Source organism: Carcharhinus amblyrhynchos, chromosome 18 (genome assembly GCF_965287045.1).
Source record: "Carcharhinus amblyrhynchos chromosome 18, sCarAmb.v2.hapA, whole genome shotgun sequence".
NCBI lineage: Eukaryota > Metazoa > Chordata > Chondrichthyes > Carcharhiniformes > Carcharhinidae > Carcharhinus > Carcharhinus amblyrhynchos.
The window spans coordinates 18,974,781-18,999,576 of record NC_137341.1 but is presented as its reverse complement, the minus strand read 5'-3'; the positions used below and the strand labels follow the sequence as shown (position 1 = coordinate 18,999,576).

The window sequence follows — 24,796 nt, the reverse complement described above, 5'->3', positions numbered from 1 at the left end:
AAGTTGGGCCGAAGGACCTGTTTCCGTGTGTAAACCTCTATGACGCTATGGCTGATTCCTGGATGGCAGGTCTGTTATATGAGGAGAGACTAAGTCAGTTAGGATTATATTCACTGGAGTTTAGAAGCTCATAGAAACTTATAAAATTCTAACAGGGTTAGACAGGGTACACTCAGAAAAAATGTTCCCAATGGTGAGGGAGTCCAGAACTAGTTTGAGGATAAGGGGTAAACCTTTTTGAACTGAAGTGAAGAGAAATTTCTTCACCCAGAGGGTGGTGAATGTGTAGAATGCACTACCACTGAATGTAGTTGAGGCCAAAACATTATTTGATTTCAAGAAGAAATTAGATATAGCTCTTGGGGCTAAAGGGATCAAGGGATATGGGAGGAAGGGGGAATCAAGATATTGAATTTGATGATCAGTCATAATCAAGGTGAATGGCAGAGCAGGCTCAAAGGACCGAATGGCCTACTTCTGCTTCTAGTTTCTATGTTTCGATCAGTCAGGTCCCCGTTACTGGGGACCATATGTGATTCTCGCCAGTGAGGACCTTCACCACCGAGGTCATTAAGGCAAGTGAGCCTGGACGATTGCATCCCAGACTCACTAATAATCTTTCAATCATTTCATCAATATTAAAATCAGCGTCGTGCCTTTCCTGGGAGAAACCGGGCACGAATCCAGTTTTTTGCCTGTCACGCAATCTTCCCAGCTCACCACAGTGAGCGACTGGCATAATGAACTGTTCAGATCGCCCTCAGCAGAGAAAGAAGTTTTATAGCACAAAAAAAGCCTTTTGGTTCATCATGTCTATGTTGGCCATCAAGCATCTATCTGTACAAAATTATGAGGGGAAGAGATAGAGTAGACAGGATAAAATCGTTTCCCATGGTGGGGAATTCTAGAACCAGGGGACATAGATTCAAGATCTGTGAGGGTGTGGAGGGGACATGAGGAAGAACTTTTTATGCAAAGGGTATTGGTATTCGAAATTCACTGCCCAAGCTGGTGGTGGACTTAGAGACCCTAAGCACTTTTAAAAAGTACCCGGATCTGCACCTTAAGTGCTGTTGGCGACAGTGCTACATGGGCCGGTGCAGGAAGGTGGGATTAGAAAGGGCACTTGCGTGTCTTTGAGCTGGCATGGACAAGATTTGAAAAATAGCCTCCTCCTGAGCTGTAATTTTACTATGGGTCTATCCTAATCCAATTTTCTCAAATGAGATTTCAAGTGCTCATCTAAATGCTTCTTAAATGTTGTTAGGTTCCAGCCTCTACACGATTTCAGGCAATGAGTTCCAGATTCCCGGTATTTTCTGCATGAAAAGATTTTTCCTCAAACCTTGAAATCTTCTGCTCCTTATCTTAAATCTATGCCTCTGGTTATTAATCCCTCTACTTAAAGGGAAAACTTTTTTCCTATCTACCCTATTTATGTCCTTCATAATTTCACACACCTCAATCAAGTTCCCCCTCAGCTTTCTCTGCGCCAAGGAAAACAACCCTAGCCTAACTAGCCTTTCTTCAAAGCTGAAACACTATTCTAAAGTTTTCCTCCTTGCCATTTACCACGCAGTAAGTTTTTATTCATCTGTGAACTTACTGATCATATCGCCAACATTCACGTCCAGATCATTAATGTCCACAACAAACTGCAAAGGACCAACACCGATTCCTGAGGGATACCACTGCATACAGGCTTCCAGTCACAAAAACAACCTTTGACCATCACTCTCTGCCTCCTGCCACTGTGTTGTTGGCAAGGCCAGCATTTGTTGACCACTCTGATTTCTCTTGAACTGAGTGGCTTGCTAGGCCTTTTAAGATGGCTGTTAAAAGTCAATCATATTGCTGTGGGTCTGGAGTCACATAGGCCAGACTAGGTAAGGATAGTAGATTTCCTACCCTAAAGGGTATTTGAGAACCATTTGCGTTTTTGCAACAAACAATGATAGTTTCATGGTCATCTTCACTGAGACTGACTTCATATTCCAGATTTTATTAATTGAATTTAAATTCTAACTGATGCTATGAGAAGATTTGAACTTACGTACCCAAGCATTAGCCTAGGCCTCTGGATTACTAGTTTAACGACTTAAGCACTATGCCATCATCTCTCCATGATATGACAACATCAAAGTCATTCACATGCTCACAATGCCTTCTAACATGAAAAATTTGGCATAGCACTACCAACTTTTATCACAAATTCGTTCCTACATATGCAAAGATAGTAGAGCTTCTCAAAAGCTATGGCACAAGGCTGCAAAATGGGACTGGACAATCCTACAGCAAACAGCTGTAGGATTGTATCTCTGTCAGTCTTTATGTATTTCAACCCACATGCTGAAATGTATGTCACAACAGACATCTCCAGAAATGCAATTAGAGCCGCTGTCTTACCAGTACATTGAAGGAAATGAACAACCAATTGCTTATGGCTCATTTCTGTCCTCAGGAACTGATATTCTACTGGGGAATGGGAAGCACTAGTCTGCATCTACACTTTTGAATGGTGGCACATATATCTCTATAATAGTGTTCCACTCTACGTACCAATCATCAAATACTGACTACATTGTTCACTACGTCAGGATCTGATTATTGACCTCCACACATCTACAGATGTTCAGCTCATCTTCATCATTACAATTTTGAGGTCAAGTATCTCGCAAGTTTATGCTGACATAGTTAGCTACACTACCATCGCAGATAGATTCAGTACGAGTAAAATTATTTGCAAAATTGAAGACGACGTGTCATGGTGATTGCACAAGCGCCCATGAATTTTGCTAAGTGAGAAAATCCAAAGATGGAATTGGTGACAGATAGCATATTGCAGAAAGTAAGCCAGTACCTAAAAATTGAGTGGTTTCGGGAAATGGAAGGATAATAGATCCTATACTACAGAGTACGCAATGAACTGACATTGTTTGATGACAACTGTATTGTAAGTGGTTATCCTGAAAGTTCTTATGCATTGTGTATGTCAGCTTGCCCATGAAGGATATCAAGGTGCTGTTAAGATGAAACAACAATCATGTGAAATAATCTGGTGGCCACCAATAGACTGCTGCAGAGAAGAGTTCATTAGAAACTGCATAGCATGTATACTCTGTGAAAAGTCTATTAAACCATGTCCTGCACCTCCACAACTGGCCTCATGGCCAACAAAACCATGGCAACAATTCCCAAGTAGATGTTTTTGGAAAAGTGCAAATTGCCCTCGCAATCAAAATTTTTGCTTGTTGTTCATGATCCACATAGTAAATGGCTGGAAACTGCTACACCAAATTCCACAACCACCACTTCAGGCATTAACATTTTAGAAAATTTATAAAATGGCATTTGCTGGAGACTGTCATTATAGAGAGCACCACAGTTTGTTTCCAGTCAGCTTACAGAGATCCTTCAAGATACGGAATTCACCACCTCTTGACATTGTGATACAACCTGAAATGGTGTTGAACAATTCAGGGGTGATCAAGAACAATCTGAGAGCTAACATGTCAGAAGGAAAAACATTTGAACAATTCTTTTGGTACATATCAATCTATACTAGACTCTGACTGGTAGGACACTGGCCAAACTTATGACTGGTCGTAACTTGTGTGTGCCGCTGACCATTCTTAAGCTGTCTTTACTATGGCAGATCGAAAGTGGAAGAAATCACAAAGAAACGTGGTAAAGCAAAACCTGCTTTAATAAGCTAACAGGTATAAGGGAAGCACAACTTGAAGTTGGAAATTGGGTCCATGTCAAACAACCAAATCACGACCACAAGCTTGAATCATTTGTCTCATGCCCAAGGCAGATCAAATGTTGTTTGGGAACAATGCTTATCTCTTGGGTATGATGTGGAGATGCTAGCGTTGGACTGGGGTAAACACAGTAAGAAGTCTCACAACACCAGGTTAAAGTCCAACAGGTTTATTTGGTAGCAAAATCCACTAGCTTTTTGGTGCGCTGCTCCTTCATCAGGTGAGTGGGAGTTCTGTTCACAAACAGGGCATATAAAGACACAATCTCAATTTACAAAATAATGTTTTTTATTTTGTAACATTATTTTGTCAATTGAATTTGTGTCTTTATATGTCCTGTTTGTGGACAGAACTCCCACTTACCTGATAAAGGAGCAGCATTCTTAAAGCTAGTGGCTTGTGCTACCAAATAAACCTGTTGGACTTTAACATGGTGTTGTGAGACTTTTTACTCTCTCTTGGGCGACAGTGCAGAGTGGAATGTGAAATGCTTGATAGAGAGCAGACTAAGATTTCAAGGACAGTGATTATGATGCTACATTTCCTTTTCCAATAAGTGACTGTGATGTTGATCACCTGCCTCAGCAAATTGATCATGCAGAACCACAGCCTCAAGTTTGTAGATCATCAGCGACCTTCATATCTCGAAGATCTTTCCTGTATTTAGAGAAAATAGACACAATGTACTCTAAGAAATTACCTATATGTTTGTTCTTTAGGATAGTTGAATTTAAAGTAAAGGGCTGGATTTTATTTCCCCAGCAAGAGTATTTTCAATAGTGGTACACATAAAATACAAGGCTGCCCAATCCAACACTATCCTGCCCATCCCCCAGCTGTCCCCCATGATACGATATGAGGACAGATGCTGAAATTAGCAGCCTGTCTGCCATAATTAAACAAATGATTGCAAGTCAATTGACCTTGAAACCAAGCCAATTGACCAGAATATTACACAGCCTTTCTCAGGCAGTTGGCTTGATAATACAGTTGGCGTGGGGCAGCGGGGGAAGTGGACAGTTTGTTTTTTGAGGCCAAGTTGGAAAAAGATGGGAAGAAGGAGGGTACATCATTTGGAGGTATGCCTTGTGAGCATCAGAGGATACCGACCCACTCACCACAAGATGTCAACCCCCTTTTATTCCTTGCCACCTTCCATCCAAAGCCTGGCCTTACTACCCCCTCCTAGGATCCCTCCCCACCCTAATAACCCAGGACTTATCTGGCTCCAGCAGCTATTAATGTTCCTGCTTCTCAATGCAGTCCTGGCCGAGATTTGTGACTAACAGGACGGCTAGAGCTGCTGGCCAATTGGGCCGCCAGTCTGCTGAGGGGGCGGATGGTTCATTGTGAAGCTTATTTAGCCCCTCCCAGCAGTGCATTATTGCTGCATAGCAAACTTAATTTTTAAATTCATTTTACAGGATGTGGACATCACTGACTGAACATAAGAACATAAGAAATAGGAGCAGGAGTAGGCCATCTAGCCCTTCGAGCCTGCCCCGCCATTCAATAAGATCATGGCTGATCTGTCGTGGCTCAGTTCCACATTCCCGCCCTCTCCCCATAACCCTTAATCCCCTCGCTTATCAAAAACCCATCAACCCGCGTCTTAAAAATATTTAGCGAGGTAGCCTCCACCACTTCAACGGGCAGAGAATTCCAGAGATTCACCACCCTTTGAGTGAAGAAGTTCCTCCTCAACTCCGTTCTAAACCGTCCCCCCTTTATCTTGAGGCTGTGCCCCCTAGTCCTACTATCCTTTCTGAGCGGGAAGAGTCTCTCCACCTCTATCCTATCCATCCCATTCATCATCTTATACGTCTCAATGAGATCTCCCCTCATTCTTCTAAACTCTAACGAGTACAAGCCTAGTTTATTCAGCCTCTCCTCATAGCTCAACTCCCTCAACTCTGGTATCAGCCTAGTAAACCTCCTCTGCACTCCCTCCAAGGCCAAAATATCCTTGCGTAAGTACGGCGCCCAAAACTGCACACAGTGACTGGGTCAGCATTTATTGTCCATCCCTAATTGCCCTCCATTTCAGAGGGCCTTTCAGAGTTAACCACATTGCTGTGTCTCTGAAGTCACGTGTAAGCCAGATGAGATAAGGATGGCAGATTTCCTTCCCTATAGGACATTAGTGAACCAGATGGGTTTTTCCAACAATCGACAATGGTTTCATGGTCATCATTAGACTTTTAATTCCAGATTTGTACTAAATTCAAATTTCACCATCTGCCATGGTGGGATTTGAACCCAAGTCCCTAGAATCTAGTCTAGTAACAATACCACTAAGCCACCACATCACCTCAATAGGTCTGTGGGCCTGCTGGCCGACTTTCCTTTCAGGTGCATGTGTGAAATACTGCCCAAGGTCTTTTAGTTTTACAAAGGCAAATGACGCAGTATTCAATTATGCAACTGTCAATTTTTGATTCATGTGTCTTCTAACGGTTCTCTGTGCTGTTAGTCAAGCCAGGGTGTGGTTACAGAATAAAACAAGAATTGAACCTAGAAGCAGATATACGTATACGAGAACAGATTACTATGGATAAAGCTCCTGTGCACACACAATTAAGTCTGCATATCACTGAGTCATATACTACAACAGCGGAGCCTTGGAACATCTAACTGTAAAGGCAGAAAGATCTCATCCAAAGGACTGCACCTTTGATAGAACAATGCTGGCATGAAGCTTGAACCTATAACTTGTTGACGTAGCGGCCAGACTGCTATCTGCTAACCTGACACATATTTGGCAGGCTATCTCCTGGCAGCCTGGTAAAGATAACATCAGTAGAGGGCAGTGAGAGCATGTTGGCCTCTCAACAGGGCTAGGGGCACCAAGAGATGGAGACAGAAAGAAATGAGATGTGACAGATCCGTAATTAGGAAAGATAACAAGAAAATGAACAGATAAATAGCTGGGATGAGTCAAAAATGCACAAATAGGGACAAACTGTTTGTGGTTTAAATAAACATTTTGTTGTTTGCTTGAATGCAATCTCAAACATTTTGGAGCGGTTCTCAGAGCCCGCTGCACTGCTAGGCCAGTGCAGCAGGCTGGGAGGCATAAGCGGAGGCTGTTTAGCAAGCTCCCCGCTGGGCGCCATGGCCTTGGCGCACCTGCAGCTGCCAGATTTCTGGCGTCGTCAGCTCTGCACCTGGAACTGGTGTGGAGCTGATTAAAATATTTACATTCATATTTGAATAACATTAGCGGGCTTGGTACTGAAATCTCCTGGCCCACTAGCCTCTCCCTCACAATGGCCAGGAGTGGTTCATTCCAGCGAGGTTTACAACAGCTCCCCTTTAAGGGGGAGCTGATGGCCTGACTCCGCTGGAGTGAAGGGAGGCCAGGGAGGCCCTCGCAGGAGGTCGGAGGGTAGGGAGGGTGTCCCCTGGGCATTTCCAGCCTGGCCCCCTGGCACTGCGCAAGTGGCACCTTGGCAGTGTCCACTGGGCATCGGGCTGTGCCAAGGGGGTGAGGTCAGAGGGGGTGAGGCCTATTGGGACAGGGCCTTTGGGGGAGCAATTGGTGGGGGTGGGGAGGGTCCTGCTGCCACTCTGCATTTACGATTGTAGGCAGAGGGAGATGGACAGTGATCGGGGCTGGCCATGTGGATGGTCGGAGTTGTGGGGGAGTGGGAGTGGGGTTGCTGTGCTGCCGGTGGTAGTGGGGGGGAAATCATAAGATCGGGACTGCTGGAATGGGGGGGAGGAGGGGAGATCAAGGCGGGCTGGTAGGGGGGCTGGGAGTGGGGGGTGGGGGTGGGAGTGGTGGGGGGGGGGGGGGGGGAGTGGGGAGGAGGAGGATTGGTGCGGAGATGTCCAGAGGGCCAGTGATCGGGAGGGTGGGGGGATCGGAGGGGCAGCATTGCAGGGTTGAGGGGCTAGCCAGCAGTCGAGTTAGCCAGTGATTGGGAGGCTGGCAATGGGGAGGGCCACTGCACATTTGCTGATCTCCGCTCTGACAGGTCAGCGCATGCTCAGTGACCCACTATGCTGCCAGCCGCTCCAGTGGGAAGAGACCCCGCTCTCTGATTTTCAATGCGAATCTCGTTAGTGCATTGTGCAGTGCTCAAAATGTGGGAGATTCATTTTGAAAATCCCTCTGAAGAAACCAGCAGGGTTTACTCTAGTTTTTACACAAATATGGTATTTAGAATTTTTTGGGAGAACTTGAAGAGTCTAGTTATGTTTATATAAATAATGAAATATGAAGTTTCTAGTGACATTAACTTGAGTGTTCTAAATGCACAGTTTAATAAGGTCTACGTAAAAAGTTCATTAACAAATATACTAAATGTATTTAACAGCCTTTGCTAATATAGGCATGTGCACAATCTATTGTACTGAAGACCAGCTACAGATTTGAATATCAAGTATGAAATGAAAGACAATTTTACAGTTTTTTTTGCCCTTTCTGATTTTTCACTCCCCATCTTCATAGGAATCACTTTTGGTTCCAAGAGTACCACAAGCAGCAGCCAACGTTCAGCTGTAGCTCAGGGGATAGTTCTCTTCCTTTTGAGTCAGGAAAATGTGGAGTTGCCTCAAGCCCCACTCTTGAACAGACACAACACTAGGAACAATCTTACATAAAATATTCGAAGTGCCGAATGAATGAGTAAACGGGATTTTTATGGCAAGCTGCGAATCACAATCTTATGGCACTCAATGCAAAATAAGAGCCAGGAATCAATCCTTGCCGAGTATGAATGGCGTCTAAGCTTGCCAATGAAGCTGGCTCTTGGAACACCTCTGAGCAGGCATCCCCATCTCCCAGTGAATTGAGAGATCTCCTGCCACTGCACTCCTCATGACCCCCCCAACTCACCTCACGGACATCACTATTTTCTGTACTAGTCTCTCCCCCCACCACAGAAATCAGGACAGATCCTGCCAATTACTCCCTATGCCCATCCCTTCCCCACCCTCTTCCCATGCCGATCACGCCCTATGTGGATCCATCCCCCACCCCCGCCGATTACCACCCGTGCAAACTTCCCCTTCCCTCCCCGATCTCAACATGCTATGCTAAACATGTCGTAAATATTTAAATCGACTTTGCGCCCTCCGCCGACAGAAAAGGGCTGGCAAGATCCGGGGAAGTGAGAAACCAGGCATGAACCTGATTTTTCGCGTCTCACCCTATCTTACCACCTCACCTTGCCAACCACAGGGCAGGATGAGGACATAAGATTGTGTCCATTGTCTTTTGAATGAGATATCAAACTAACCCCACTCTTCCATCTCCCTGCACTGAAAGCAGGAGAGAGTTCCATGTGCTGTTAGTCAAGGCAGGGTATGGTTACAGAATGAAACAAAAAACATACTAAGAGAAGCAGACTGAAGCATTAGAGAGCAGACATTTTAAAAATGCCGTGAGTAAAGCTCCTGTACACACTCCCCACTGTCTGTCTACCAACTAAAGGGACAATTCAGGAGTGTGGTGGAATACTTGTCACTCCTGGGTGAATGCAGCCTCAACAACACTCAAGAGCCACAACCTTACTGGTTCGTCCCACCAGTAGATCAGTGAGGTGAGCAGGTAAAATTAGGCAAGAGGAGAAAAATCAGGATTGTGCCGGTTTCACCTCTCGCAATCTTATTGCCACTGATTTGCAGGTGAAATCGACTTTGCGCCCAGTAAAGGGGGCAGGCAAGCGATAGGGGTACTCTGCAGTGGTGGTGATCAGCTAGGGGAGGGGGGGGACAATGTCTGGCGGGGTGACAATGACAATGTCCATGGGGTGACTGGGGGGACTAGTGCACTGAGTGATCAGAGTGCCTGGACAATGGCGCCCTTAGAGCTCAGCAGCTGGCTTCATCAGTGAGATTAGGCTCCATGGCTCTCTTTCTGGCAAGAATCACATCCTGGCACTTTTTTTGACTAAGTGCTGTTTGATTGCTTTTTAAACTTGCCCAAAAAACAAGTCTGAAACTCTTCCATTTTCTCATCCGTTCAGCAGTTAGAATTTTTTTTATTATTTTCTGCTGAAGGAGCTTGACATAATCCAAGATAGAACAGCCCACTTATTGGCACCTGATCACCATCTTCAACATTTATTCCCTCCACCACTAACACACAGTGGCAGCACCTACAGGATGAATTACAGCAACTCACCAAGGCTTTGACTGCACCTCCCAAACCCATCAGCTCCACAACCTGGAAGAACAAAGAGAGCAAATGCACGGAAACACCATCACTGCACGTTCTTCTCCAAGCCACATACTTTCCTGACGTGGAATTGTACCACTGTTCTTTTATTGTTACGGGATCAAAATTCTGAAACCTTGGCCACGATTCTTCCATTGTGACCCGCAACTTTTCTGGCGGGTCGCGGTGGGAGATGAACGTTGCCAGCCTTGTTCCAGGGTTTGCGCACGTGCCAGGAACTCCTGCGCATCTCCCAGAGCTGGTGAACAATCGGCATGATGTGGATGTGCCGGCGTTGGACTGGGGTAAACACAGTAAAAAGTCTGACAACACCAGGTTTCAGACCAACCGATTTATTTGATAGTAAACTCACTAGCTTTCAGGGTTAGCCCCTTCTGACGAAAGCTAGTGAGTTTACTATCAAATAAATCGGTTGGACTGAAACCTGGTGTTGTCAGACTTTTTACTGAACAATCGGCAGTCAGACCTTGCTGGAAACTGGCAGGAAGGCAGATAAGTAATTTGACTCTTTTTAAAATGTATTTTAAATATGTTTTCAATATGACTATTGGGAACTTTCAGGTTCCGATTGAATCTCCCACCCCGTCAGGAGTACTTTATTCCTGCAGGATTTACACTAGCTCCCCACGTTCGAGGAACTAGCGAGAGACTTGCCAAAATGAAGGGTGCATTTGGGGCCCCTGGGGGATAGGGCGGTTGGGAGGTGGTGCCTCCTGGCCATGGGCACCCTGGTAATGCCAGTCTGTACCCCCAGCGCTGCCTAAGGGATAAAGTGCCCAGGCTCAGGGGGCACCTTGGCATCATCAGGCATTGGCCAGTATCAAGAGGGAGGGGCCTACTGTGGGCAGGGCCTGGATGCAATTGGTGGGGATGGGGGGTTCCTGCTGCCACTCTGCCGACAGGACCGGTCTGGGATGGATGGAGGACTGCAATTGTGATTGGCTGCGGGGATTGGGGGTGGGGGGGGGGCAGGTCTACCAGAGGGACCTGTCTTTGGGAGATGAGGGGGGGGGCCTGATCCCAGGGGGTGGGGGGTCTGCCGGGGTGAGAGAGGTGGGGGGGATCGCTATTGCAGGGAGTGTGTGGGCTGTGCATTGGGGTGCTCAGCTTGAGGGAAAGCACTAGGAGGGTCCCTGGCTGGCTTGTGGTCAGGCTGACCAGCAAACAGAAAGTCTGACAGATTGGGTCCACTGCCTGTGCACAGAGTTTCAGAACTGTCAGACTCCGGCACGAATAGGCTCTACCCCCCTGGGTTTTTAATGATATTCATGACAAAGAACTCTGCAGTGCACAGAGTGCGGAGATTCAGGTGAGAAGCTGAACTGACAAAACAGTTGGAATCTAGAACAGTTTTCCCACTAGTTCAGCGCTTTTGGGAGAATTGCGGCCTCTATTCCTAACAACAATGTGGGTGTACCTACACCATATCAACTGCAGCACTTGAAGAAGGTGGCCCACCGATACCTCCTCTATGGCAATTAGGATGGGTAATAAATGCTGGCCTCCAGCCATGTCCACATTCTGTGAAAAAAATAAAAGAAGGTAACCTGACCAATGCTTATTGCTGAATCAAAATTACAATACAGATTATCTGGTCATCATCTCATTGCTGTTTACAAATTGATGTAATGTTTCCATTATCACAACAGTGATCACACTTTAAAAAATAGTTAACAGATGTAAAATCCTGTGGGATGTCCAGAGATGTTGAAAGGTTCAATAGCAATGCAAAATTCTTGGCTTTTATGCTTTGTCCAGTGACATTTTATTTGACCAAGAAAGATGTCAAATACAAACCCAGTGCTGTCCTGACTACATCTGTGCCAACAACTTTCCAGCAGCAGTCACAGAATAACAATGGACAGCACAGGAACAGGCATGTGGCTCAACTGCTCTGTGCCAGTGTGCACACTTCATACAATCCTCCTCTCACACCTCATCTAATCCCTTCAACATATTCTTATACTGTTTTCTCCTTCATTACTTTACCTGGCTTCTCCTTAAATGTATATATGTCATCTGCTTTTTCAAAAAAACTCTTCCTTGGGATGTGAACATTGGTGGCAAGGCCAGCATTTGTTGCCCATCCCTAACTGCCTTTGTCAAAGCTTCTGGTCAGTAGTTCCACATTCTCAAAACTTTCTGTGTAAAGAAATTTCTCTTGAATTCCCTATTGGATTTATTAGTGACTATCTCATGTTGATAGCCCCTGGTTTTCGACTCCACCACAATTGGAAGCATCACTATGTCTAATCTATCAAATCCTTTCATATATTTTAAATCCCTTCATCAGGTGACCACTCAGCCTTTACTTTCCACAAGAAATATTTTTGGACTAGCAATCGAGAACAGGAAAGCTACTTCGTCCTTTGACTGTCTCAACCCAAGACTGCTGAGACTAAATGCAGGATTCTAAAATGGCCCAAATTGAAATTGGTTAACTTGACACAAGCCAACAACTGAACCTGAGAATCCCTGGCTTGTAATGACTCAGTTTCAAACTGAACAGGGCAGGGTAGGTGTAGGAAAATGCTTTGTTGAAATGGCAGCGCGGGCTCATTGGGCCGAAGGGCCTGTTTCCCGTGCTGGGTTGTTCTTTGTTCTTTGAACCATAGAGATACCAACTGAGCTCCAGGAAATCTTCAAAGTATATCTTGAAGTTTTGCGATGTTAAAGGGAACATCACTTTTGCAGTATGGTATTAACAGAATTAAATGATGTCCTTTCAGCTGAATACTGTTGTCTCTCCATCCAGTTGATTAAAAAACAGCACTGGGAATATTGTACGCATTTTGGTTAGTTTGCTCACCTAAATGGGAAAACACAGAGGGGAAAGAAGGGAAAAAGGGAAAGAATATATCCCAAAATATCTTGGATAGTTACATGGTACATGAATGGATGAAGCACAAAAAGGGCATCAGGAGGTCACATTCTCTAATAGGAGTCAAATACAGTGCGTATCTATTTAGACTGTGCCCAGCTTCATCGATCTGAATCTGAATAAGCACAGCAAAGGTTTTCCTCAACCTTCATTTTGATAACTCGATGAACAATATGCTATATTAGGAAGCACAACACAGTTCAGTTGGTTGCGTAGCTCCAGCAACCGAAAGGTACTGATGAGGAGACGAACATTTACAAGCGGTTGACAGTCAGTGTACTTAAGAATCAACTTACATTATGCAAATTATCTGGGGTGGATCTTCAAGTCATAAGCTTCTATCTTAGAGCCACAAGTGCTCACAACCAAGCCATGATTGACACCAAAAGAATTTTAAAGAATTGTATAAATACCAGGAGGTGAGAAAATTGAATATGACTGGGACTGACTGGAAACTCTTTCAAAGGGTTGACACAGAAGTGATGGACAAATTGCCTCCCTTTGTGCTGTGATATTCTATTGTTCCAATTACTTTATTATTTTGCTACACTCAATGCACAGAAAAACCCTTACCTATAACCCCCCACCACCACCCTCCCCGGCCACAGGTGCTTATTTTGCCCTGCCAATGCTGTACACAAGATAAAAACACAAAATGTCACTGGAGTAAAAGCTTGAAGAAAAATGCAGAGAAAAGTTTCAGTTTCCATTCATTTTAGTTGAGTATTTTTGCGACAGCAAAAGAAAAATTAACAAAACAAGACAAGCTCTCTTCAATGTTGAAACTTTAGCTCTTCATTTCTTTTCCCGTTATGCTCCCATGCTTAACATTTGCAAAGTTATTTTGCTGTGCACATAAGCGTTAAATTGAGTTTGCACTGTGGACCAATTTTCAGGGATGCACTTGCCTTGGAGCTAAGCTGCTGTACATGGGTAATTTCTGCACTCCAGCAATTGCATTAATTAGGGAATGTAAACAGCCACTTTGCCCATTACATGCAATTATACAGTTTGAGTGTAACTGTAAAATGTGAATCCTGTTTCGACCAAGTCTTTAAATGTGGGCAATTCATGCAAAAGGATTGTGCAACATCAAGGGGAATTCTTTGTTCTCTTTCAGGTAATGAGACAACGCAGGGGAAATAAATTCATAAGAATGATATATTACATAGAATTTAGAACACAGAAATAACCATTCGGCCAAACAGGTTTGTGCAGGACCGTATACTCCACACAAATCTCCTACCACCCTACTTAACCTCATCCTATCAAAATACATTTTTATTCCTTTCACCCTTATTTATTTATCTAGCTTCCTCTTAAAAGCATCCATGCTATACACCTCAACCATTCCATGTAATATTATGTTTCACATGCTTAACCACATTCTTGATAAAGAACTGAATCTCGAATTCTTTCTTGGATTTATTAGTGACCAACTTACATTTTCTCACCCATAGTTTTGCACTTTTACATATGTGGAAATGTCACCCCTGCACCTATCATCTTGAATCCTTTCATAATCTTAAAGAAACAGGAGAAAAAGATTTTGGATAGAAATCAGTAAGCAAAAGCTGATTTCCTTTACCGCACTAGCTGAAGCACGTTCAGCCCCTGCTGGAGTGAGGTTATCAGTCTCAGCACAGAACTGGAGTTGAATTTGTGATCTTTTCTGGTCAGTTTCTTTGATACTCAACTTTCTGACCCATCATATTGAACCATTTCTTTAAATAACAGGTTTTAAACCTCTTTTAAATGATAGTGCTGTTACAGATAATGACAGTGAAGTAGCATACAAATTAAATAATGATTTTGCCTCTCGTTTACCAGATAAATACAGAAACAAATAATTAATTAACAACTTAAGCCCTGAGCACGACATTAGAAGATAAGATCAGAAAAAGTTTGCGATATGACAGAAATTGATAAACTAATCAAATTTAGGGAGAAGTTTGATCCGGGTTGATTGCGTCCACACACATTAAAACAATTGCAGGGCAAAGATAGCAGGGGCAGTACAACATATATAAAAATTAATGCATTAGAAAAAGAAATAGTTTAAGAACTCTGCAGGACAGTAAATATAATTCCTCCATTTAAAAAGTTAAACAGAACAAGTCTGGAGAACAATCTTCCAATTATCTTAATGCTAGTAATAGAAAAAAAAATGGAATCTTTACTCAGATATATAAAATAAAAACATTTATGGGGGAACTTTCCTGTTCCGCCTGCCATGTAAATCGTAGCGGGGGTGGGGGGCAGACCCTTGCAAAGGTCTGTTGACTTCAGACAGGATTTTCTAGATTTGGAGCAAGCGCAGCAGGAAAATCCCACCCATAGAATTTGGAGAAAATAGTAAGGAGTAGTCAGCACAGATTTCAAAAGCAATGTTCATACTTGACCAACCTTATTGTTTTCTTTGAAGAAGTAACAGAAATGGTAGACAAGGGTAATATAGTAGATGTAATATATTTGGATTTTCAAAAGGCCTTCAATAAAGCACCACATAATAGTCTCATCACTAAGGTCAGAACAAGTGGGGTCAAGGGACATGTAACAGAATAGATAACAAGCTGGATACAAAACAGCAAATAGAGTAGCAGAGAACAGTTAGACAGACTGACAAAATGAATGCTCCACAAAGATCAGTGCACTGACCACTGTTGTTCACAATTTCATAAATGATTTGAATTTAGAATTGGAAGTACAATTCCAAAATTTGTGGGTTCAAAAAGTACAAGAAGATAATAATAAAGATGCAAATTAGATGTGTAATTGACAAATAGATTCCTAAATAGATTTTGTGAGGTGATACACTTTTGAAGGAAGAATAAGGAAGCCACATATTTGTTGAAAACTATCTAGATTGGGTAGACGAACACTGGGACCTAGAGGTACAAACACTCAAATTAATGAAAGTAGTAACACAGTCTAATAAGGCCATAAAAAGGCAAACAAAGCACTGGGGCTAATTCTTAGAAAGATAGAATTGAAAAGCAGAGTTAAAAGGCATGTTAAACTTGCATAGCACCTTGGCTAGAGCTTACCTAAAGTACTGTGAACAGTTATTTTCTGCATATTATAAAAGGAGTAATGGATCCACTGGAGAAGGTATAAAATAGATTTACTGGGATAATATAGGTTAACTGAGAAGTTATACCTATCAGGAAAGATGAACAGGTAGTTTTCTGTTTTCCTTAGAGAGGAGATTTTTGAGGGGGTTACCCGATGTGCTACTGCTATTAACGATGGCGTGATTAAAAAAGGGGATGCTCAAGCAATCAAAATTGGAGGGGTGCGGAGATTTTGGAGAGTTGGAAGAGACAGAGTGGACAAGACTATGGAGGGATTTGAAAACAAAGATAAGAAATATTAAATTAAGACATTGCTGGATATTATAAATCTTTAAGATCATGAATGGATTTCATAAGGTAGACAAAAAAAAGTCCATGCTCTCTCCACAGATGCTGTCAGACCCGTTGAGATTTTCCAGCATTTTCATTTTGTTTTCAAATTCTAGCACCTACAGTATTTTGCTTTTATAAAAATGTTTCAATTTTTTAGGGAACATTAAAAATAAAATAGTCACTAATAAATCAGTGGCACAGTGGTTAGCACTGCTGCCTCTTGTTGCCAGGGACCCAGGTTCAATCCCTGGCTCTGTCTGTGCAGAGTTTGCGTCTTCTCCCCGTGTCTGCATCGGTTTCCTCTGAGCACTCCGGTGTCCTCCTACAGTCCAAAAGACATGCTCATTCAGTGCAATTGCCATGTTAAATTCTCCCTCAGTGTATGTGAACAGGTGCCTGAGTGTGGTGACGCAGATTTTCACAGTAACTTCACTGCAGTATTAATGTAAGCCTGCTTGTGACAATAATAAATAAACTTAAAAACTGAAGTTCAAGAGAAATTGCTTTAACCAGAAAGTTGCTAGAATGCAGAGCTCACTGCCATATGGATTGGTTGAGGCGAGTAGGATAGCTGCATTTAATGGAAAGCTAGATAGACAAATAGGGACAAAAGGAATAAAAGGTAATGCTGATGAGATTTGATGAAGTAGGGTAGGACGAGACTCATATTTAATGATGGGTACTATGTAATCAGAAGCAGGCCATTTAACTCACAAAGTCTATGCCAGTGTTTATGCTCTGTATAAATCTCCATCCACTCCTCTTCATCTGGCCCTAATGGAATATCTTTCCTATCCTTTCTCCCTCCAGTATTTGTTTAGCTTATCCTTAAATGCACCCATGTTGTTTGCGTAAATTAATTCTTGTGGAAGCAAGTTCCATAGTTTAATCTATTTACTTCAGACTATGAAACTATTAACATCTTTATTTAACATCCTTTTTTGAAATTCTCCTTAAAGCCTAGATTTTTAACCAAATTTTTGGTCATCTGACTTCATAACCCCTTGTGTGGTCTGATATCAAAATTTGTTTGAAAAACACTCCTGTGAAGCACCTTTACAAGGTCAAAGGTGTTGTGTAAATACAAGTTGTTGTTGAGTTCAAATGACCAAGCTAACCACCTCAGCCTGCATATTATAATGGTAAGTGTTTTAAGATTGAATACTGGTTGGCATCAATTAAAGTTTAAAGTTTATTGTTAGTAGTATCACAAGTAGGCTTACATTCACACTGCAATGAAGTTACTGTGAAAATTCCCTAGTCGCCACTGTCCGGTGCCTGTTCAGAAACACTGAGGGAGAATGCACCGAACAAGCATGTCTTTTGGAGAGTGGGAGGAAACTGGAACACCCGGAGGAAACCCACACAGGGAGTTATAGGGAGAACGTGCAAACTCCACACAGAGAGTGACCCAAGCCAGGAATCAAACCTACGTCCCTGGTGCTGGGAGACAGCAGTGCTAATCACTGTGTCACCATTACGCTATGTAGAGCCTAAAATTAACAAAGAACAAAGAAAATTACAGGACAGGAATAGGCCCTTCAGCCCTCCAAACTTACACCGACCATGCTGCCCGACTTAACTAAAACCCCCATGCTTCTGGGGACCGTATCCCTCTATTCCCATCTCATTCATGTACTTGTCAAGATGCCCCTTAAAAGTCACTATGTATCCGCTTCCACTACCTCTCCCAGCAATGAGTTCCAGGCACCACCACTCTCTGTGTAAAAGTTGAGGTTTCTTAAGTATATATGTAGAGCATTTAGATAAGGTTCACAGCAAGGAAACAGGCTAGTTGATACAATTGTCTCTCCTATGCTGATATTTATGCTTCACATGAGCCTCCTCCCAAGACTTCTTCAAAAACTCCCAGTGTATTATCTATTTCTTGTGTCCTTGGGAATGGCACAGTAGCAGTGGTTAGCACTACTGCTCTGAGCGCCAGGGACTCGGGTTTGACTCCCGGCTTGGGTCACTGTCTGTGTGGAGTTTGCACTTTCTCCCCATGTCTGCATGGGTTTCCTCCAGGTGCTCCTGTTTCCTCCCACCTTTTGAAACTCACGCTGGTTAGGTGAATTGACCTGAACAGGCGCTGGACTGTGGCGACTAGGGGAATTTCACAGTAACTTCATTGTAGTGTTAATGTAAGCCTTACTTGGCATTAATAAACTTTTAAAAATTTTGTGCTCATCTGGCCTCCTCTGAAATGCATTTATGCTATTTGCCTAAATTCTCCTTTTGGTGTTGACACTGAATTCTCATCAAATTCCTTATTAGATTTTATTACTTTTATTTATGGCTCCTATTTCTGGTCTCCTCTGTAAGTAGAAACATTTTCACTCCACCATAACTGTCAAATATTTTCATCATTTTAAAGATCTCAATCAGGTCATCCCTCAATCTTCTCTTTTTCTAAAAAAAGAGTCCCAGCCGATTTGTACTTGGTATATTGCTCATAGAAACTATGAACAATTTAACACCTCAATGTTCACATTGAAACCCATTTGAACTTCGTTGTCTTGTGGTTTCTGATGCTATCACTATCCAGAGATTCCATTACAGTCATGTATTTTATGACTATCTAGTAGTCTATATTTGTAAAAGAAGTAGATTCATCTGCACTTTGACTTGGACAATTAATTTGAAAAGATCCTATAATTGAAAAATGAAGAGGACATTCTGAGTGGTGAAGGTGAACAGTCAGCTGTCATGGTACACATTTGTACAAACAACATACGTATAAAGTAGGATGAGGTCCTAAAGGCAGTATATAGAGAAATAGGGAACAAGTTGAAAAGTAGAATCTCAAAGGTAGTTTTTTCAGGATTACTACCAGCGCCACAGGCTAGTCAGAGTAGAAACAGCAAGATGTATCGGATGAACATGTGGCTGAAAAGAAGGTGTGATGGGGAGGTTCCAGATTCCTGGGGTATTGGAACTGGTTCTGGGAGAGGTGGGACCTGTACAGACTGAATGGGTTACACCTGGGCAGGAATGTGACTGATGTCCTTGGGGGATACTTGTTACAGTGGTTGGGAAGGGTTTAAATTAATATGGCAAGGGGGTGGAAACTTATGTAAGGATTCAGAGCAGGGAAAATCAAGCACAAGAAAAAAAGACAGCAAGGAGAATAAGAAAAGTGATAGGCAGAGAAATCAGATTAGGATTTCTGGGCCAGAATCAGCTAAGGACACAGTAAAAAATAGTAGAAATAGCACAAGGAATGTTAAAAGAACTAGCCTTAAGGTTTTGGACCTGAAAGCTTGAAGCTTTCGAAATAAAATGGATGAATTAGTTGCACAGATAGATGTAAAGGGATATGATTTAGTTGAGATTGCAGAAACATGGCTCCAAGGTGATCAAGGATGGGAAGTAAACAAGGGCTGTTCAGTGCTTAGGAAGGACAGACAGAAAGAAAAAAAGGGTGGAGTTGCATTGTTGGGTAAAGAAAATATCGATACAATATTGAGGAAAGGTACTAGCACAGATGATGTGGAATCTGGAAAGGCTGAGTTAAGAAACACCAAGCGGTAAAAACATTCATGGGGGTGGTATGCATACCACCCTTCCCAACCACTCTAATAAGTATTTACAAAACTGTAGTAGGAATAACATTAGACAGAAAATCAGAGATGCATATGATAAATGAACATCTGTAATTATGGACGAGTTTAGTCTGCATATAGATTCAGTGAGTCAAATTAGTTATACTATAATAGAGGAGGAATTTCTGGAGTGTGTATGGGATGGGTTTCTGGATCAATAGTGAAGAACCAACAAGGGAACTGGCCACCTTAATCTGGTATTGTGCAATGAGAAAGAATTAATTGGCAATCGAATTGTGAGCGAACTCTTGAGGATGAGTGACCATAATATGATAGAATTCTTTCAAGATGGATAATGAGTTTGTTGATTCTGAAACTAGGGACCTGAATCTCAATAAAGGTAACTTATGATGATATGAGGCATCAGGTTGGCTATAACAGATGAGGAAACATTGCTGAAAGGAAGGATAGTAGACAGGCAATGGCAGGCATTCAAGGAATGAATAGGTGAACTCCAAAAGTTGTTTATTCCTATTTAGCAGAAGGGGAACTATGACTTACCAGGGAAATTAGACATAGTATTAGGTTCAAAGAAGAAACGTACAAATTAGCAATAGAAAGCAATAGACCTGAGGATTGGGAACAGTTTAAAACACGGCAAAGGCAGACCAAGGAATTAATTAAGGAGAAAATAGAGTATGAAAGTAAGTTAGCAGGGAACATAAAAACTGACTATAAAAGTTTCTATACATAAAAAGAAAAAGATTGACAAAAACGAATGAAGGCCTCTTACAGTCAAAAATGGGGATTTCATAATGGGGAACAAAGAAATTCATACTTCGCTTCTGACTTCACAAAGGAAGACATGAATAAGGTACCAAATGTTCTGAGGAACACAAGTTTTAGTGAGGAGCTTAAGCAAATCAGTATTAGTTAGAGAAATGATTTTGGGGAAATTAATGGGATTGAAGTCGGATAAACCTCCAGGGCCCGATTATCTTCATCCCAGGGTACTTAGGAATACAATAGTGGATCCATTGGTGGTCATTTTCCAAAATTGTCTGGACTCTGGAATGGGGTCTACAGATTGTAAGTTAGCTAATGTAAACCTGTTATTAGGGAACTGCCCATTGATGTGGTGGAGACTACATTGAATATGTTTAAGTCACAGGTAGATAGATTTCTGATGGATAAGGGAATTAAGGGTTATGGAGAGCAGGCGGGAAAGTGGAACTGATCCATTTCAGATCAGCCATGATCTTACTGAATGGTGGGACAGGCTCGAAGGGCTAGATGGCCTACTCCTGCTCCTATTTCTTATGTTCTTATGTTTCTTATGTTCTAACTGTCGACAGGTGAGCCGTAACAGGGAACTATAGATTAACGAGCCTATAAACACGTAGAGATGTTGCTGCAGTCTATTATCAAGGATTTCATAGCACAACATTTGGAATACAGTGGTATAATCAGACAAAACCAGCATGGATTTATGAAAGGGAAATCACGCATGGCAAATTTACTAGAATTGAAGATGCAACTAGTAGAGTTGATCAGGGAGAACTGGTGGATGTGATTTATTTAGGTTTTCTGGAGGCTTTTGACAAGGTCTTTTATAGTCGATTAATATGTAAAGTTAAAGCACATGGGGTTGCAGATAGTGTCTAGAGATGGACAAAAAGCTAGTTAGCAGACAGGAAGCAAAGAGTTGGAGTAAATGGGTCTTTTCCTGATTGGCAGGCAGTGACAATTGGGGTGCCACAGGGATTTGTGCCAGGACCCCAACTGTTCACATTATATATTAATGATTTGGATGAGAGAACTAAAAGTATTATCTCCAAATTTGCAGATGGTACAACGTTGGGTGGGAGGGTGAGCTGTGAGGAGGATGCAGAGATGCTTCAGTGTGATTTGAACAGGCTGAGTGAGTGGACATATGCGTGGCAGATACAGTATAATGTGGATAATGTGAGGTTATCCACTTTGGTAGCAAAAATAGGAAGGCAGATTACGACTTGAATAGGTGTAAATTGAGAGAGGTGGATACTCGGCGAGACATTGGTCTTCATGCATCAATCTCTGAAAGTAAATGTGCAGATGCAGCAGGCAGTAAAGAAGGCAAATGGTATGTTGGTCTTGATAGCAAGAGGAATTGAGTATAGGAATAGGGATGTTTTACTGCAATTATATCAGGAGTTGGTGAGGCCACATCTGGAATATTGTGTGCGGTTTTGTTGTCTTTATCTGACGGAGGATGTTCTTGCTGTAGACGAGTGCAGCAAAGGTTTACCAGGCTGATTCCTGGGAACGGTAGGACTGTCCTATGAGGAGGGACTAAGTCAGTTAGGATTATATTCATTAGAGTTTAGAAGAGTGAGAGGGGATCTCATGGAAACTTATAAAATTTTAACAGGATTGGACAGTGTAGATTCCCACAGATTGGGAGAAATGTTCCCGATGATGGAGGAGTCAAGTACTATTTTTGTTATTCATTTGTGGGACATGGGCATCACTGGCTGGTCAGCACTTATTGCCCATCCCTAGCTGCCCTTGTTTAGAGGACAGTTGAGAGTCAACAACATTGCTGTGGATCTGGAGTCACATGTAGGCCAGATCAGGTAAGGACAGCAGATTTCCTTCCTTGAAGGACATTAGTGAATCCCAGGCGGGCTTTTCTGACAATTGACAATGGTTTTGTGGTCATCTGTAGATCCTTAATTGCAGATTTTTTTACTGAATTCAAATTCCATCATTTGCCATGACGGGATTCAAACCTGGTTCTCCAGAGCATTAGCTGAGTTTCTGGATTAATTGTCCAGCAAATAAAACCAACTAGGTATTAACTTCCCATAGGAATCATAGTTTCAGGATAAGGGGTAAGTCATTTGGGACTGAGGTGAGGAGAAACTTCTTCACCCTGAGAGTCATGAATGTGTGGAATTCACTACCACAGCAAGCAGTTGAGGCCAAAACATTGTCTGATTTTGAGAAGAAATTAGATATATCTCTTGGGGCTAGAGATCATGGGATTATGGGGTTAAGGGGAGAGTCAGGTATTGAATTTGATGATCAGCCATGATCATAATGAATGTCGGAGCAGGGTCCAAAGGCCAAATCAATTCTACTCCTGCTTCTATTTTCTATGTATGTTTCTATGTATTTTAAACAGTAGGGAAATCTCTGGTTGACTGCTACTCAATTTATGTAATCCATAACAAAAAGGATACATAAAATGGCAGAGCACTTTGATTCTCAAAGTATTGTAATATTCATAAAGTCCATGATGTCACTAACAGATGATCATCCTGATGTTATTAAAATAGTGCACAACTGTGTAGAGGTCATTATGTTTTTCATTTAATTCAATAAACCTGGGAAAGCCCACTTCAATGAATGACGGTGCAGATTTATAGCTCGTCTACAGGTGTGTTCACTGTTTAGAAATATGCAACCTTTGCAGTAATGGGCTATTGGGTTAATAATTGAGTATCATAAAGAAGGGAAAGAGAGAGAGAGAGACTGGATAACAGGTTGCTTTACATTTGGCTATATGCTGAATTGTAGATAGGGTCAGAGGACTTTAGAGTTAGCTCTTGCTGGAAATGTAATGACGCATAGAACATAGAACATAGAACATAGAACATAGAACATTACAGCGCAGAACAGGCCCTTCGGCCCACGATGTTGCGCCGACCAGTTACAAAAACAATGACCCACTAGCCTATACCAATCCCTTTTCGTCCATAAACCTATCCAGAGATCTCTTAAACGCCCCCAAACTAGACGCATCTACAACTGCAGCAGGCAGGGCATTCCAATCCCTCACCACCCGCTGGGTAAAGAACCTACCCCTGACATCCGTCCTGTAGCTACCCCCCCTTAATTTAAAGTCATGCCCCCTCGTGCTAGCTTTCTCCATCCGAGGAAAAAGGCTATCACTATCCACCCTATCTAAACCCCTAATCATCTTATATGTTTCAATAAGATCCCCTCTTAGCCGCCTTCTTCCCAACGAAAACAACCCTAGATCCCTCAGTCTCTCCTCATAGGACCTCCCCACCATACCAGGCAACATCCTAGTAAACCTCCTCTGCACCCTCTCCAACGCCTCCACATCCTTCTTGTAATGCGGGGACCAGAACTGCACACAGTACTCCAAGTGCGGCCGCACTAGAGTAGTGTACAGTTGCAACATTACACTGCGACTCCTAAATTCAATCCCCCTACCAATAAACGCCAAGACACCGTACGCCTTCTTGACAACCTTATCTACTTGATTCCCAACTTTCAGGGATCTATGTACACACACACCTAGATCCCTCTGTTCATCCACACTATTCAAAGTCCTCCCGTTAGCCCTATACTCGACACATCTGTTGCTCCTACCAAAGTGAATTACCTCACACTTCTCCGCATTAAATTCCATCCGCCACCTCTCGGCCCAGCTCTGCAACCTATCTAAGTCTCCCTGCAGACTATGACACCCTTCCTCACAATCTACCACACCTCCAACTTTGGTGTCATCAGCAAATTTACTAATCCACCCAACTATACCCTCATCCAGATCATTAATAAAAATTACAAACAACAGTGGCCCCAAAACAGATCCCTGAGGCACACCACTCGTAACTGCACTCCATGATGAATATTTACCATCCACCACCACCCTCTGTCTCCTATCTGATAGCCAATTCCTGATCCAACTTCCTAGATTACCCACAATCCCATACATCTGCATTTTCTGCAGAAGCCTACCATGGTGAACCTTATCGAACGCCTTACTAAAATCCATGTATACCACGTCAACTGCCTTACCCCCATCCACCTCTTTGGTCACCTTCTCAAAAAACTCAATAAGGTTAGTAAGGCACGACCTACCTGCTACAAAACCATGCTGACTATTTCTAATCAATTCATTACACTCCAAATAACTATAAATCCTATCCCTAATAATTTTTTCTAAAACCTTGCCCACAACAGAAGTAAGACTCACCGGTCTATAATTCCCGGCAAAG

At 42.6% G+C, this 24,796-nt stretch overlaps 1 protein-coding gene across 4 annotated transcripts in view; it reads right to left on the bottom strand.

Moving 5' to 3' along the window:
- The window catches only part of LOC145354885 (protein ELFN1-like), a 196,353-nt gene that overhangs the window by 25,186 nt on the left and 146,371 nt on the right, over positions 1-24,796 (bottom strand). Inside the window, exon 1 of one of the 4 annotated variants that reach the window (XM_080206471.1) lies at positions 11,373-11,532. The exons of the other annotated variants lie outside the window; for them this stretch is intronic. The gene's annotated coding sequence lies outside the window, so the exon portion shown is untranslated. Of the gene's footprint in view, positions 1-11,372; positions 11,533-24,796 lie in introns of those variants that run through there. 4 annotated transcript variants of the gene reach the window in all.